This window comes from Rhinolophus sinicus, linkage group LG02 (assembly GCF_036562045.2).
Source record: "Rhinolophus sinicus isolate RSC01 linkage group LG02, ASM3656204v1, whole genome shotgun sequence".
NCBI classification, from domain to species: domain Eukaryota; kingdom Metazoa; phylum Chordata; class Mammalia; order Chiroptera; family Rhinolophidae; genus Rhinolophus; species Rhinolophus sinicus.
This window is the reverse complement of record NC_133752.1, coordinates 165280790-165299662: the sequence shown is the minus strand read 5'-3', so window position 1 is coordinate 165299662 and position 18873 is coordinate 165280790. Positions and strand designations below refer to the sequence as shown.

Genomic DNA, 18873 nt, shown 5'->3' with positions numbered 1-18873 from the left:
CATTCTAAAGCTCCCTTTCTCACCCCTCACAAACCTTAGTGGAATGAAGGGCATTAAAAGTAAGTAAACAACCAATAAATGTAACTATGTTACTGAGTCATGTGGGGAGAAAGGCAACATGCCAAGAAAATGGCCAAGTTGTTCACATTGGTAAAGCAGACGTTGTTCCATAAACTTTCCAAGAACACTGGTAGAATGCTTCATTTTTAATTCATTCAAATCCTTTTAAAATTTACCTGACTACAGCAATTTGACTAGGTTATTTTTTGCTATCACAAAATGCCATTTTTATTAACATACCAAGGAAAAATAAAAATACGTTCGTTCACCTTGATATTTTGACATGATTTGAAGATCAGACTCATGTAAACCTATAAAAGAAAGCTATAATCATTTATAGGGGAAGAAGGAAAACTGAAAGAAATTTGTAACAAAAGATCATGGCACAGTTACATCTAAGAAATACATTAAAGCACTTTAGTCCTTCAGTTTATCATACTGGTGTTATCAGGGCTTTGTGTAAGCTGAATCCTCAGATAATACAGCTAACGTTTATTGGGTACTTAACAATGCAAAGTGACAGTTCTGAGTTGTCCATGAATCATTTCTTTTAATCCTCAGAACTACCCTATGAGGTAGGTCATACTGGTATTTTTATCTCCATCTCACAAATGAAGAAACTGAAGCAGGCACTGCAGGGTGAGAAAACTTACCCAAGGGAACCCATATGGTTGAACCAGGTTTGTAAAGCAGGCAATCTTACTCTAGAGCCCACATTCATGACCCATACAACTCTAGGTCTGGAAAATTCTATTATTCTTCATCTTCAATTCTCAGCCCTCCTCCAAAAAGCTCTAACACAGAGACCAGGATTAGCTCTCCTAGTGTTCTCCCATAACACCTTGCACTTAAACTTCTCCACTCACAATGTTTACCTTTATTTATTACAATTGCTTGCTTAATGTTTGTCTCCCTTTTCAGACTAGAGGCTTGATGAGGACAAGAGCCATATGTCTCCTGTTCATTATTAAACCTCCAAAAACTACCACTGTCTAGTATATACAAAGTATTCAATAAATATTTCAAAAAGGAATATACAAATATTTTTCTAGTGCTTTAAAAATCTGTTGTCTCAAGTGCCATTCAGAAATTTCTATTAGTAACTATAAATATTGACAAGTCACCATCAATAATAATAGCTCATATGCGTTCAGTGCTTACTATCAGAGGTCCAATTGTAAGTATTTTATTTATATTCAATTACTTAATAGCCTCAAATTTTATTTTTTTTTACAGAAAGGAAAATGAAAGTTAGGTTAAGTAACTAGCCCTATATCATACAGTAGGGAACTATACAACCAGGATCTGAACACAAGCATCTGATCCTAGAGCCTATGCTGTACATTACCCCTAAGTAGGAGAAATTTTCAAACTGTTCAAGTCTCTGGTTGAATAACTGCTTCATGCCATTAAGCATTTATAGAACTGGAAAATGCTGGTGACAAAAAAGATCTCTATTCCATAAGCTTAACATATATTTATCAAACAGTACAATGGTACTGTTAAAACAGACAAGAATAGCCTGTTCTTGCATCTAATTTTTTCAATATCTACAAAATATTTTAGAAACTTTAAAAATATTTTTGATTTTCAAAATATGGGAATGGTGAATAAAAAAAAAAGGAAAATAACTGAATTTGTTTTGACTTCTAACATTTTTTTTCATAAAAAAACAAACACTGTAGTTCTAAGAATTCCAGTCTAACAACATGCACACACTTATAGTGTAACACTGTTACATAGAATTTATAAACAGCATTTTTTTTAGGTTATTACCTGCAAATTTTTTGGCATTTATGGTCATCTTCAAAGTAGACAAATTGTGATGGTTTCTTGGATTAGGGAAACCCTGTGTCCTCAAATACTGCCAAACAGCTCTCAGCAAGAGAAATCGCTGTGGCTCAGATAGCTTTCTGATCCCAGACTAGATCTCTTAAAATCTAACCCAAGGAAAAAGAAAATGTCTCCATGAACTTGGTACACCAAAATTTCAACTTGGTATATACCTACTTCTGACAGACATACTTATAATCTTAAGTGGTTTTAAAGAGGACGATGGTTTAATACCTGTCCCAAAAGTTTATATGTAACCTGAATCTAATTGTGAAAAAACAATCAGGCAAATCCCGATAGTGAGATACTATATGAGACAAATGGCCTGAACTTTTCAAAAATGCTGATGTTGATGTCAAGACAAAACATGGCAGGGTACTGTTCACAATTAAAAGAGACCTAGAAAGATGTGACAAGTAAATGCAATAACTGATACTTGACTTACTCCAGAACTTAAAGACGGAAAAACAAAACAAAAACAAAACAAAGAAAAAGCTATAAAAGGCTGTATAGGGAAAATTAGAAAATGTGGCTATGAACTATATCAAACTATATTACTGTATTAATGTTAATTTATTGGATGTGCTAATGTTATGGTTATGTAGGAGAATGTCCCAGTTTTTAATGCTACCCTGCAACTTACCTCAAATAAATCAGAAAAGAAAAAGAAATAGAGAAAGAAAAAGAGTAAAAGAAAACAAAGGGTCAAAAGTTAATAATTAGAAAAACTACCTGAAAAATATATGGATGTTCATCATACTAATAATTCAAGTTTTCTGTAGATTTGGAATTCTTTTAATAAAGAGAGTAAAACATTAAGAAAAATTCTATATCCAAATAATTGTGACATATTTTAGATGACCAGAATGTTTTCATTCGTAACAAATATAATGTCAAAAATCTTCTGGGCTTATAAGTTAGATCTGCCATCTTGATTTATAAAGTGCCTCAATGTCATAAAGAACAGTTCTAAAATAATTATACCTAAATCAAAACCATCAGTTTTGGCTATACAGAGGGTGCCAAAAAAGTGTATACACATTTTAAGAAAGGAAAAAAAACATTAAAATTGTAATACTCAATATATACCAATAACAAAAGGTGGGTACAAGTCACATGTGACTTCTGCAATTACAAGAGGTGCTCAAAGTGGTTACCATCAGCGTCCAGACACTTCTAACTACGGTGAACTACTGCTTGAGCAACGTTTACCAAAGCATCCATGTGTATACATATTTTTGGCACCCCAGTACTTCAGTTAACAAATGGAAAATAGAGAGACTTGTAAATAATATTCCCATATAAATAAAATGGTAAACTGTAAATATTTTTTTATCCTGTACTTTTCCTGCACTGTCACTTCCTCTTATTCCTTTATTCACATTGATGTGTACTTTCATATTGCCAAACAAAGTATTCACTAAATATTTTTAAATGAATAAATCAAGATGGAAATGTTTCTCTATCCACATCACTCTAAATGTACATGTAATACTAAATCATATGAAAGGATATAAAATTAAATGCTACTTTAACTTCTTTAAATTAACTTGGTATGACTTTTTAAACTTAAATCAATCCAGAGGACCAATGAGATGCTGTGTTGCTCAAAATCTGCAGAAACAACACATTTATCAACACAAATAAATAATAATAGACAGCCTTAACATCCTTCAAATGAAGATATCCCCCGCTATGTTGTATTATACCAAACTCTAGGGTCTCAATGAGGTGCTCTTCAGGTACTCAAGCAGATCCAAAAGTGTTTTCTGAGGAAAATTCTTGCTTTGTCTCTATGTACTCCTAAATCTAGTCAATGTAAGGATAGAGGTAGGAGTGCCCTAAACAGAGGCAAGAATACAACTCAGTCAAGAACTGATTGTTCCTCATCTCTTAGCAACAGCCTGGATATAAAGGAAATAGTTTAAGGGACATACTAGCCTTTTCTTAGATCTCTGCCAGAAGTATCCCTTCACCAGGAAATCTGCATACCTGGCAAACATCAGTTTACTTATATTCTATACTTATAGAAATGCCTTCCCTCAGTAAGTTAGTTATCACTTAATATTCTTTCTCTTATCTGGTCTCGACTAAAAATGGCAATGTGAAAAATGCCTTATTAATCGTCTGTAATATTTCTATTAAAGACAATTTAAAGAGTCGTATAATAAATTACTGCCTCAGACATCATTGCTTCCCCCCAACATTGTGATTATTGATAAAATGATAAGTTTGTTTTCAATTGGAAATGATAACTATTAACCTTGTTGTGTTTGTCAGGTAATATGGAGTTATTCTTCGCCATTGTTTTAGAAAATATATCTTCCCTTATGTTTTCTATCTATCTATCTATCTATCTATCTATCTATCTATCTATCTGTCTATCTATCTATCGACACATAATATATATGGTATGTATAATATGTATAATATATAATTTTATTAAATATGTATTATATTTAATGTAACATAAATGTATGTATTATCCGTGTAATATGTAAAATAAAAGTGATTCTACGACATGAATATTTAATTTTAAATATTTTAATCCTTTTAGGAAGTACTTGAAGTTCTAATAAATCCTGTAAAAAACATGGGCTTTAACATTATGTACTAATTACTTGATATTTATGTATCCATATGCAGCCCAATATCATTTGCCATTTATGTGAAATATTCTTGCGATTCTTTCTACATGATTAAAATCTGTTCAAGGACGTAATAATATACATTTCCTGAGCATGATAAGTTTCACACTCTTTCTCATTTAAGCAGCAAAATGACCTAAATGATGGGAATTATTATAATCCCTATTTCACAAACGAAGAAGTTAAGTCATGGAGAGTTTACGTAATTCGCAAAATTCATACAGCTAATAAGCAGTAGAGTTGTAAAATAAGTTTAAGCGTGTTGACTGTAAACCCCACCGGTAACTACAGTTACATGGCCTCTTCTTAGTAAGGTATCTAGAAATCAGAGAAAGCATCAGAGACCAGCCATATCTACATAGGGGAAAACATCTGAAAGATCAAAACTTAAAACAGTGACTCATTGAACAATTCAAACCTATATTACAATATATTAATTTAACAGAAAAATTTTTTAAATCCACAGAGTAAAACCAAGAGGTTCATCTTCATTCCCAAATGCCTTATTGTTCCCAGGAACCGGCAGTCTTTTTTAGTCACATTATTTTTTTCACACGCGATTGACTTTTCTACTCAAAATTACCAACACTCCTGCCTGCTACTCATTAAAATCAATATGTCATGGCTACAAATTAGATCAAAGGATTCATATATCAATTGTATCATTATGTACCAATTCATCACAAAGTTTTCTATATTAATAACACCATATAAGAGAGTGACACTGTCATTCTTAAAAGTTACTATACTCTAAAGAGGCTTCCTACCCATTGAGACAACAAAAACTAATTGGATAAACTTTCTGCGAAAAGACACTGCCTATCTATAAAGACATTATTTCCATAGGTAGCCCACTGTAAAGAACTTAAGAGAGAGAGATTTGAGAAATTTTACATTGTTACACTTCTTGTGCATTTGGACATTGGTTTCTCTCAAACACAGCTCCAAACAGCCTTTACCAGGAAACCTTTACATCACTGTCCACACATCTGGATTCCCACCTAGCACATCACCTGTGCCATGAATGAATGAATGAATTCAGAGAGGAGAAATGAGAACTTTACATCACAACCATTGTATGTTATTTATTTACAGTGTCTGCATTTTAATAATATTTCTTCAGTAACTAAAATAATGCCTGGCACAATAGGTTTTCGAAATACATTTGTTGAATGAATAAATACATTTCTGCCACTAAAATAAATAGACTAGAAAGTTCTGGAAGCGCTTTATTATGTGGATCGATACTACAATTTAATGATTCACAGTGAGGTCTTTGGAGCTGGTCTGTTTGGGTTGGTATCCTAGCTCTGCCGCTTATTTCCTGTGAAAAATCAGGCAACTCTCTCTGTTTCATTTTCCTCATTTGCGAAATGAGGATAACAAATAAGGTTTCTGTGAGGCTAAGGTTGGCACATAATAAGCGTATACTGAACGTCAGTGCTATCTTTATATCTATCTCCGTAAGTATATCTCCATAGAATAGAGAAAGAAAGAGCTTGTATCACAACTTGTGAGTCAATTGTAAAAACTGTATGGAGTTTCAGCTGGGACACAAAAGGGGAAGGTATTCCTACCGAACCACAAACTTCTTTGAACCCTGTGGAGACATTTCAGATATACATGGTGGCATTACAAAACGTAAATATAACTGTCCCTTTCAAACCTATATTCTCTAAAATCTATACAACCCTTAATCAAAGATCTTCCTTTCCATTGTAAGTCCATCGAAGTTTGAAGAAGCAGTATTCATTCAGTAAATGATATACACATCTGTGCAGGTCAGTGTGCCTACTCGGTTAAAATGTGAGACGATTTCACCTTCTTGTGGAAGAAAGCAAAGAAGGAAGACCGTTAATAAAAACTTAAGTCTTTCTGACTCATTGCTACCCTACTGAGCTGTGAACTACTAGACTCTAGATACAGATAGAAGTTTTCGTTGTCCTCCCTCCACAGAAAGGGACAAAACAGCACCATGAATAGAAATAGAACGTGAGCCACAAGTACAAGCCGTACGTGTAATTTCAAATGTTCTAGTTGCCACATTAAAAAAAAAAAAGTAAAAAGAAGCAGGTGAAAATAACTTTAATAACATTTTATTTAAGCCAGTGTATCTGAATATTATGATTTCAAAATATAATAAATATTTTTAAAAATTAGATATTTTACATCCTTTCTTTCAAACTAAGTCTTCAAAAATCCAGTGTGTATTCTATATTTACAGCAAATCTCAATTCAGACTTGCTACATTTCAAGTACTCCAATAGGGGCACGTGGCTAGTGGCTACAATACTGGAAAGCACAGACATGAAGGGATGCTGAGAGCATTTCTTTATACTTTTCACTAAAGCACATACTTCTTCCTCAAGAGCTAAAAGGTTCTCAATATATCTATGGTAAATTATACAGTCTAGACAAATCAATAAGCTAACGCATTCTAATAGCTCATTTTTCCTAATATTTAAAAATAGAAAATAGACTTCAGCTAAGGAAAATAAAATAGGTGAAATTACTTAGTCAAAAATTTATTTTTTGCTTATGTTGTGCTAAGTAAACAGCCTATAATAGCTGTTACCAATTACTCTCTAAATGTAAAAGCTTCTAGTATATGCTATTTGCCAATATCCTTTTATTGAAGATTTCTCCCATATCTTTAAGACAAATGAAATCGGTGAAATACTTAGATTTTGCCTCTAATTTACTATCTAGGGCATGATTTTCCTTTACTGAACTAGTGATGAAACAGCACTGGTCTGATTTTATACTATAAATTCCGAACAAATGGGAAAGCATTAATTTCAGAAGTGCTTCTGGACCATTAACTTCCATGCTGATTTGACATGCACCATAGTACTCGGGCAACAGACTCAGGAATATAACCTATTCCTAAAGCAAACAATATTTTATCTCATAACCATCTGGGGTTCATGTCCTTAGGGCCACTTGCATAGTGCTGTCTGGTATATTTTAATATCCTGAGGTACAGCACTAAGACCTACTTTATTAGCGCAACCCATTTTGCTAGGAAAAGAAGACTGGCATACAAGAGATTATAGAGAGAACAAATTTTGGATGAGGCCCTTGCCTGCATTATTTTAGCTGAAGAAAATCGTTGGTTCTACATGCTTTCAAACCCTATGGTTTTTCTAAGGTACCAATAAAAGTGATAGCATTCATAACGTGGACAGTGGTCTCTTTCACATATCGCCTATAGTTGCAAACTTAAGTGCCAAGCAGATGGTTGAAATCTGTTTTGTATAAAATGTGCGCTTTTCTCCCCCAACTGTGTTCTTTGTATTCATATTCATCCTAGGTTTTAGCCATCAAAACACTGGCACTATGTCGATCATTAGCAGAATTTTAGACAACTGGCAACTAAGGTATTCACTGTTCTCCACAAAATGTTCAGCTAATATTTCCCAGATGTATAATTAAGGCAAAAGATCATCTTCTTAAATTGGTATCAGCACTTTGGATGGCTTCTGGCTTTCAACAGATTATTTCAGTGGAAAACAATTTTACATCAAAAATAAGCATCCTTTTTCTCAGACGTTTTTGTTTGCTTGTTATCCAGCTGCCCATAAAAAGAAATCTATAAATTTGCCCAAGCTTACCTACAGTCTAAGGAATAGGTAGCTAGCTAATATAAAAACCTCTCATGCTACTTTTACTATGAAATCCTATGATATACTATGTTTGTATAGGTGAGCTTCTTTAAGTTATTGAATATTTTCTAATTTTCAAAATATTTGTACAAATAATACTTTAAAAAGCAATAGCATGTGACAGTTTCTACCCTAACAGAAAATCACTCTTTTTTGTCGTCCAATAATTTGTCCTAAAAAATGATTAAGTTTTATGATTATACACAAATAAATGAATTTTAAATTGCATAGATTAAAGCACAGGGACATGTTAAATCAGCAAATTCATTATTTTAATATTTGATATACTACTACTGATACTTCCAAAAACAACATTTAGTGTATCAGATTTCCTACATATAAAATGGGAAGAAGTGTGTTTTTAAAATATTCCGTTATTAGCAGTCAGCAGTCAGAGGGAACTATAGCTATATTGGTGCTATTTAGGTGCAAGTTACTTGGGATCAACAATCATAAGTGCATTTAAAACATTATAGTTGTATTAACTACAGAATTAAAAAAGTAAGTCAATAGACTTCTTATAGGTATTATTTTATATGCTAAAATCATTTCAACTATCAGATTATTATGTTATCAAACAAAAGTATATAATTTTTATTGATGTGCTGATCATTTTATATTTGCCAAAAATTCAACCTAATTTTCAAAGTTTGAATTCAGTGGCTTGCATTCAGAAAGATCCAAATATTTTTCTAAATTTTCTGCGTTTAAGATGACTCATTAGCACTGAAGGAAAAATAATGTTATACTCATTTTAAAGCCCATTTTATAGACGCATGGCTGAAACCCAAAGAATTTGAGTAACTTATACATCACAAAGTTTTAATTCTTGATTTAGGAACTGTAGGAACATATGCCAACTTTGTGTATCACTAAATGCTGCATGATAAAATATATTAGCAGTAAGTTGTCCAACTGAATGATTTCCAGATTTTCTTTCTTGTTTAACAGTAGGATATTTGCACATTTCCCTTTGGTCCTAGTTCTAAATGTAGTTCTGGTTCAATAAGGCTCTTTTCTTTTTGTTTGTTTGTTTATTTTTTATAATCTTTATGTACTAGGAGAATAAAAGAGTCGCACACATTCTTTATTCCTAAATTTAAAGTGGCAGGGAATACAATTTAAAATGTCTGTAACATAATTATTAAGCAAATAATTAATTTTAACATATATCTAATTCTTATGTTATTCCAAATATACGAACTAATATTTAAAACCTGAAACTCATTTGTACAAAGCCTTCATGATACCATATTCATATTTTCAAAGTACAGAGAATACAGAAGGTCTGGATACATAGTCAAAGATTATATTGCTGGTGGTATAACTGTACTTCTTTAGAAACACTGTGCTTAAAAGAAAAAGAATGCACTCTGCCGAATTTAAGATATTAAAAATATGTGAAGCTTCTCCTCTCAGATAATATAGCTTTTTTCAAAACACATTTCATTTGTTGTTCCTTTACTGCTTGCTTCATAGGGCTTAACAGTTCTTACCTTGAAATTGCCAACTACCAACTAATGCATATTTGGTTGGCTGGCCAGATGCTAATGCTAATAATTGTCTAATTTATTTTGAGAACCACTTAAAATCTCAGTTGATCTTGCCACTTTCTCGCCCAATGTTTTATTTATTTATATAAAGACATATACTGTTTATACAGCCCGTGTTGTCCTAATGCTCTACTGTCTATTTTTTCTTTTATCTTATCCTTACAAATACACTTGCAGCACTTTGACCCAAAATGTCATTTTCACGCTTTTCATATTCCCTCACAGTGTCTTGTTCAGTAATCCATATAGAATCTATTTTTCACAATATTTGTAATAGGTGAGGATGGTGACCTGATGCACCTGAGAGTTTCAAATACATAAAATATGAATCTTATCTTTTGAAAGATGTAGCTTCAAAATAGTTCATTGCAAACTTAAGCACTTAATCCTAAATAAGAATTATACATGATACTTAGATTTCAAACTCCTAAAAGAGACCATAGTTACTTGATTCTGCACACCACCCCTCCATTGACAGGTAAATTGAGAAGTGATTCCACATGTCAAGGCTGGTTATGTGGGATACTGTCTCCAAAGAGCTGAATAAATTCAAGAATTCTGACCACTAGAGTAAAGAGTTAGAGATCTTTCAAATGTAGCTCGAAGTGATGAAATTTTAAAGTTGAGAGATTTAAAAAATTATCCAGCCCATCTCTACATTTTACAGATGCATACACAATGACCCAAAACACCTTCTCAATCTGTAAGGAAAAACTAGGACTAGAGATCTTACACCCAGCTAATAACACTTTCTATTACGTTATGCTTCCCCCAAAAATTAGTGATGATAGGTAAATGTATATTTTTACCAAAAAGGAGCAAATTGTTCTATGCTTTAGGAGTAAACACTCAAAATCCACACACAAAAAAACACTGTTAATTTGATATGCATGCCCTAGGACTTCAACACTCAACTTTTTCTGCGCAACCTGAAATCTCAAATTTTACTCAAGCATACCTTGATTAACCCAACTTTTTAAATTCAAATCTTCCTTTCAATATGCACCACAATACCACCTTAAGATTTTTAAAGTTGGAATGCTATTGTATGTCCCTATAGCTCATGTCATAGGATTCTCTATTGTAAATGAGAAAGTGGGAGTGGATCTTCTTTGTATTTCTACAAAATAGTTCTTCTTTCAAGATTTTCTCTCCCAAACAGTGGCTTCATCAGTATTTGGTAGGATTTATTCAAAATCAATTTATTCAATTTTCAATTACTCTATAAGTGAAAAAGTTTCTCCTGAATTCCAAACTTTTGTTATATGCATGTGTGTATTAACTATTACATTACACAAAATAAATTATTCTCATAACTGTTAACTGACTCCCAATTGTTCTTTAATTTACTTATAAAAATCTACATGGTCTACTCCTTCACTTTGACTCTTTAAATTGCTCTCAGGACTTCTGCATATGCTTTTCTTTCTCTAGAAGAATGCTTTTAAAGCATTACATTTTCCTAAACTGTTTATAGGTCAAATTAGATCCATTTTATTTTTCCAGTAATGCTACATTTTTAAGAAACAATTAAACTATAATATTTATACCCCATAATCCTTAGCGCTGTAAAAACAGTATCTTTCCTTTATTTCCCAAATTCTAGCTATGTGTAGGACTGGAAGGAAATAGAAGTTCTCGTCTCAGAAACAGCATTCATTATTGTTATCTGTGTTTTTCCATTCCTAGGTGTTCTGTTTGATTAATGGTACTTAGAATATTACATAAAACTTATCTTCATATCCTGATTATACTATGGGAGAGATGACCATCTGAATCTGATATTGTATATTCCGTTATCACGCATTCAAGTTTGAATCAGTGAATGAACCAGAAATTAAACAGTTTGATCACCAGTGAGTGCAGTTCTTTCTTTCTCTCCTAAAGAATATGAACACTATACATTATCTTAAAGAATCTTCAACATTTATCTCTCGTCATACAGATAAAGAAGAAAAGAAATATTAACAGTAGTTTGATGGGACATCTTCCTGCAAACTCTTGTCAAACATATTATGAAACTCAATAGCAAATAAAAAAACGAGGGTGGGGGGAACAAAGGGACCTCAGGAAAAGAGGAAAAAAAGTCTTTGGACTTTGTAAATTATTGCCCAACAAACTCTAGCTCAGGTAAATAAACCAAAGGAAGACTTGTGGGCAAACAAGTAATATCTTAACTCAAGAATTAGAATAAACATATTTTAGAGTTTTTTCAAGCAACCTATATTAATTGTGAATGAAAAATTAATAGCATAAATAAAGCATTACTTTTTTCATTTGTGTTCTCTCGTGTGAATGCGTATTTCTCATTTTCAGTGTTTGTATTTCTTTTTCATTAGAATGCCCTTTTATTAGATAAACATGAAATTGTTTAAAATGAAGTCAACAGATCATATGAAAGTTCCCAACCAGTTCTCAAACAATTTACCACTTTAGCATCTTCATCCCAATCAACAGAAAACAGAAAACAAACCCAAAATCAGTACTAAAGTACATGATTTACTGTATTGTACAATGAATTTTGACTAAAAATGTACCAAGAAAACACTATTTGGGCGATGTCTTCTTTTACTTCTAGATTAAAAAATTATCAACAAGCAAAGCAGGTTAACCCTTTCCTTTCTTTTCTCAGTAATGTTCCTGAAGCCCTAAAGGATAGGACATATCCTTTATGAAACTGCTGCTTAGAGTCCCAACTGATCTAACTCTTAAACTGCCAATATAAAAAATTTATAAGGTTTGAGGGTACCTTTTTTTTTGGCCTTATATAGTGAATTTCATTTCTTCCAATTATAACTATTCCCAATGCATCTGATTCTTAGGTTTCAACGTGACAGAAATGATTGGGATAGGTAGAGCAGTCACATATGCGCAGACTATAATGAAACCCTATGCATCTCCCCAATAAGAAATATTAAAAAAGAAACTACTAATATATTTTTAAGAAAGATCATATCTTGTTTTTTAACATTTTCTAAAAAAAAAAACACACATTCTTTCAAAGATGTTAAAAGCAGAAATAGAAACACTGTTACATATGAAAGTTTCAACGGATTTGCTGCCAGCAGCTTTTCTTTATAGTTTTCTTCTTACCTACAGTATGTGTTGGCACTGGCAGGTAGCCCTAATTCGTTAGTAGCCAAATTATTTTTGTCCCTGAAGTACGAGAAATCTCCATAGCACATGAATGAGACATGGTTTACTAGTTTACACACATCTTTATAACTCCAAGAAACTAAAACTCATTCACAAATGCTTTCGTTTCAGCAATGAGAAGGGCTACAGAATACCAGCGATAACTACCTTGAATTCCTGGTGCCCATTCTCCATGATAAAATGAAGAGAAAAACAATCTTATTAACTTCCATAAAGAATTTTCATCCTTAATGCAAAAAAATAAAAGATTTCTATTCACCACACTCCACATTTCATTTAAGTCAAAATAGTTCAGCATAAAGCATGAAGAACAAACATCATTTAGTAATGAACCTAAATGTCTCCACATAAAAATTCATCATGACGGCATCATAGATTTAGATAACGTGGTTCACAATAACTAGCATCCTCACGTTGCATGATCACCAACTACATTTATATACTGTTATAACACCTTCACTAAGTTATAGAGAAAAATAGGAAGATGAAATAAGCAACACTTAGAAATAAACATGTAACACAAGTGATGATATAGCCATACCAAAAAAAAAAAAAATCTCTGAGTTCTAAGGCAAGACAAAAGTAAATGTAGTAACACTAAAAAGCCAAGTGCCTGAAATGTTACTCAGATAAAAGAAAGATTTGAAATACAATGAGCCCAAGTTTAGGTCTGAATTGATTGACGGTTAGACACAGATTTCAAATGTCTATGAACATCTACAAGCTTTTGTCTTTAATTTTCCTTTTGTCATGTTTTCTGGGGAAAAAGTCCTTAAACTACCTTGTAATAGAGTAATTGCTTTCAAGCTGGGTGACAAAAGGGCATAATGACCGGAAAATGATACAAAAGAAACAGAAAAAGCATGTTAACAAGTTTATCAACAAACCTGGGTAATTCTCATGAAGTACAGATTAAGGTTCAGTGGTTCCAAACTGGCAGCATTCAAGTTGGGTTCATATTTGGGTTTTTTGTTTTGTTTGTTTTTTTAAACCACCTGTCCTAAAACGACATTGTTTATGCTAATTATCTTTGTTTATGCCACAATTCTGTTTGTTTACTACATTCTTTTAAAATACCATATCCCTATAAACAGTTCTCACCAGAATTCTTCTAAATCTTGTGTCGGTCTGGTCCTTCTCGGCAGCCCACTGAGCAGAACGCAGCTCTACAATGAAGGCGCAAGAGCTGGGAACAACTTTGAGTCTCTGACTCCTCAGGCTGGCAAAGGCAGGGAGCACTGCTGAGGTTTTACTCAGGCTCCAACGGAAAAGGATACTGAATGTGTAGAAATGCAACACCCCCCTATTGGACAAGCAGAACCATACGCCACAGCCACAGTATCTCCAGAGGAGATGTATGAACTCTCAACAAGTAAGTGAAGAGAAAGAATAGATCATTTTAAAGGGAAGGGAGTGCAGCTTCCAAACTGCAGGAGAAAACACAGTCAAACTGCATTCAGAAAGGAATAAAAAATGTCTACTGAACCATTATCAGTTCCTGATTTAAGTGAAGGAATATTCTCCTAAAGGATGTCCGAAGAAACACTGTTCGCTTAAGCAAAACAGTGTCAGTCTTTAATTTTTTTTCTTCTCTAGCAACACTATTTGATCATCTATATAACACTACATGTTAGTAACCCCACTATATGTTCACGTATATAACATTCAAAATTTACATCTAATATAAATGACGATGATGTCAATCAATGAAAAGGAAAGACCGAACGAAGCAAGGAAGAATTTGCTGTTTTACTCTATTTCTTGCTCATCAAAATATTTCTATTAAGAGAAAGATATTTCATATTGTGTTGAAATCTTTGAACATCTTTTTATCTTATTGTCATCATCGGAGTCAGTGACCTGACATATTAAACTGTATGTGAATTAGTACAAGATAAATATCTAAATTAGTTTATTTCTCATACTCTCAGTTAACCTCATTGAAATTATAAATGAATAACAAATTATGGAAGAAAAGGAAAATCCATCAGTTATACTTATTTAACTAATCTCTAGAAAGGGTGGTATTCAATCTACATAATACACATCTGCATTATACATATACTCATTAGGTGGCTTGAAAATTGACAGTAGAAAGAATAAACAATAAAAATCAGATTTTATCCATAAATGTAATATTATTTTCTAAATGCATTATGAATGCAATTCATTTGAAATAGCTTCCAACTCTATGGAGGAGTAATGTGCTAAAGTATTAGAACAGGTTTTATATTTGCCTCTCAGGTATGATGCACACACATACAGATTTTAGTTAAAGGCTCCCCAAAAACAGATAAATACTTTCTTGTATGATTATTATATTTGAGAAACAGAACACACCAACATGTGAAGTAATAATAATATTCACACATTTTTATATTGATCAACCTGCTAAACACTGAGAAGTATATAATGCCACCTGACATTGACTCCTTAATTGTTCTTGGTATCAGTCAGGTCTCCTGCTAAGTCTTTGGGGACAGTATTCCAGCATGAATGTGACAGAAGTGTAGTTTGTCCATTGCTTCACGCAAATTACATTCCAAACTAATATTTTAGCTCACTTAGCTTGCAACTTATTGGGATGGTAATTAAAATCTGTAATCAGTTATAGTTTTCCTTTACAAAGTATTAGTAAGTAAAAAATAATAAAATTAACAAAGGCAGATATCAAAACGTCCTGAAAACATACTGTCAAAGTTAGAGGTTTACAGTTGCCATTAGGTGACAAATGTGAACAGGTACCTTTCCTTTGATTCACACCTAGAGATTACCTGCTAACTTGAATGTACTTATACCATGAGCACAATGGTTTAAAATTTGTTCTAATTAAGTTGAATAAATCTGTCTAGATAAAAAAAAAAAAAATATTACTATAGCCAAACTTTAGGTAATTCAAGCACTGCTAATGTCAGAGATATTCTTATAGACTGCTAATAGCAATTTTTCATGGTCATTCAATAGATTAATTTTTCACAGTACCTGATGTGTATTTCTTTCTTCAGAAAAACACTGAAAAGTTTCTTAATGTGAAAAAATTATTTCTTTAGTCAATATAACCACAAATAAATTTGATGGATAATTAAGGTAAATAAGTTAAATTTTCATTACAGAAGGTTTTACTCTTGTAGTGTTACCTTCAACATGTAGAAAATAAGCAGTCTATTGTCTGCTCCCGTTTTGAGAGAAGCAGTCAAATAGGTGATACTATAAACTTAATTTGCTTCATCTCACTAGATTGAAACCCAATTTTTTTCTTTCTATTTATTATCAAATTGTCTTCTTAAGGAATCATCTTGCCTTTTACTTAAGTCTCTAACATAAAGCATTTAGAAAGTGTAACAAGTTGCTTAGGCATAAAACTATTACATTATCAAATAGAATAAATATAAATATAAAGGAAAGAAATAGAATACAGTATTACTAAGAGTATCAAAATTGTTTTTTTTTTCCATTCATCAGAAACAAATTAATGTTGATATTTAAGGCAAATTTTAAATATTTTCAATCTATGAATATGAAAAAAGTAGATGGTATTCCTAAAGGAAAAATCCTAAATCACATTTTTTTTGTTATTTATTTTCAGGTAAATATATAATTTCACTGTCTTCTTTTAAAAATTTTTAGGAGAGTTCATGCATTCATTCTAATGATGCTATTACTTTTAGACCATGTTGCCAGTTATGTTTCCTCTAAATAGCATGACTTAAAAGACTTTGCTTACAAACAATTCCTTAGAACATACTTTGTGTCTTCATCTCCCACCTGAGAATTGTGCTTTTCATTAGTCATAATCAGTTATGACAAGGATGCATGAAAATAAAAATAAATTTTTCCAACTTCTTTACTGTTTAGAATCATTGTTTAATTTGCTCTACCTTGAACATTTTAACAGACAATGAAATTGTTATTACTTTTGAATTATTTTACAACTGTTTATTAGTCTGACAGTATTGATCATGTTCATTTCTAGGGCCAATAATACAGATATAACAAACCTAAATCCTAATTTTGATTCTGAAATTTAAGTTTTGAATATTCTTTAAAGTTCCAAATAGTCTACAGGTTGCCAAGAATAACAGATGATGGACAAGACTCTACCAATGCATCTAGAAAAAAAAAGATCACATAAAACTTCCAAAATACATGAACCCCAAACAAACTGTTTATATCCTCTAGAACAAAATTCTCTATTTCATAAAGAAATTTAGAAGTCTCTTTTCAGATTTCTGACTATGTTTTAGTGAATAACTCATCTATAGCAGGTGAGTAAATAGAATCAAATTTAACACTCGATGGAAATAACCTACTTATTCAGTGAAAAATGCAAATATTTAAAAAGGCAAAAATAGCTGACTACATGTGATAATGTAGTTATAGCATATACATCCCCTTTGGAGAATATAAATATTCCATATTGAGTCTGCAAGATATACTCTATATGGGTGACTGGAGACAAACTCACACACATAAATTCAATGTAAACAAATAGTAATGATTTACTGAGATTTTTGTATGTATTACCAAGTATAACCACAGGGGAAATTATTAAGAAATTTTATATTCTATGACATTTTTCAAAATTATTTTAGTTACTAATATTTCCAAATATGCTGTCTATACTAACAACTCTATTGATTACCACTTGCTTATTTAATTAGCCAGTTAGAAAAGCATGCCTCTGGGTGACAAAAAGAAAAATGAAATTCTCACCAGGAAGGAAAAAAAAAATGTTAGGAGATTTAAGAATCAGAATAGGAAAGGAAAAGTTTAGTTTAAAAAGAGATAATTGAAAACTACAAATAAAGTTCACAGCAGGAAAGCTTGCCTGTATAGAGAAATAGGCTACAGCCTGTTAATATGTAACTACCATTTTATAAGAACAGTCTTTTAAACACTCTTACAAATCAGACTCTGAGTTTTATTTCCAAAAAGTATACAATTCAAGAATATTATTATTTAAGTGCTACTCTGCACACATGTTAGAACACTTACTCTGAGATATTAAACTGTTACAGTAAGCAATAGTATGATCCAATATTAATAACTTCAATATCTACATATGAAATAGGCTATATTTGCAAACAAAAGCTACTTTAAAGAGTTAATACATAGAAGTTTGAAAATATGAATTCAAAACTATTAAGCAAGCTCAACTACTCACTTGAATTATCTAGTGAGGATTCACCTTCATTTGAAAAAAAGAAAAAGATGAAGAGGAAATGAAAAAAAGAAGACAGTATCAAAGTATATATGTTGGCTATTTTACTTTCTTCCCTGATCTAATATTGGCTTCTCTAATATTTGGCAACATTCAAGCATTATTTTATTCTCAGTATCCTTCTCTTCCATTGCTTCACTTCTAGAATGTTTTAATCTTTGTCCTTTCTTTTTTCGTCTTTTCATATCAAATTCAGTTGTTTGAGCGATGAACAGCTTGACTTAGCATATTTTTAACCAGCTGGTCTAGCACCTAGCTTGCATTGCATAGTCAGATACAACAAATGTTTATACAGAAGGTAGCTTTCATGAAAATGAAAAAAAGCCTGGGTATCATGCATCCTGGCTTTTTTTGGCTTTTTCAAAAAAAAATTCACCACACAGAATACAAAGTTTGAATTCTTTTTAATGGCAAACAAAATTCTATTTATAGTTCAAAAAAATGAACTTATGCTGGGATAAGAACTCAAATTTAAAAATTGCAATGTGTACTTATAGGAACACTAAGGGCTAAAATTCTTTCAAAGCCCTGCTTTACTTGAAACAACATCAAATGGAGGGATATTGCACATATTTCTCCAAATAGGACCTAATTAATTAGAAATACACTTATTCTCCTCACAGCAAAAGGGGAAATTACAGTAAGCCAAAATTTAGTTTAAGACAGCTAGTGCAAAAAAGTGGCCACTAAAACTTAGAAAGGGATCATCCCCATTTCCCTTTTTTTGACATTTCAAA

The 18873-nt window shown here is 32.0% G+C and overlaps 1 protein-coding gene across 16 annotated transcripts in view; it reads right to left on the bottom strand.

The window, feature by feature from the left end:
• The window catches only part of SOX5 (SRY-box transcription factor 5), a 920340-nt gene that overhangs the window by 355141 nt on the left and 546326 nt on the right, over window positions 1-18873 (bottom strand). Inside the window, exon 1 of one of the 16 annotated variants that reach the window (XM_074325928.1) lies at window positions 14017-14154. The exons of 13 other annotated variants lie outside the window; for them this stretch is intronic. The gene's annotated coding sequence lies outside the window, so the exon portion shown is untranslated. Of the gene's footprint in view, window positions 1-14016; window positions 14155-18873 lie in introns of those variants that run through there. 2 more of the 16 variants (XM_074325929.1, XM_074325934.1) reach the window with 2 other exon arrangements.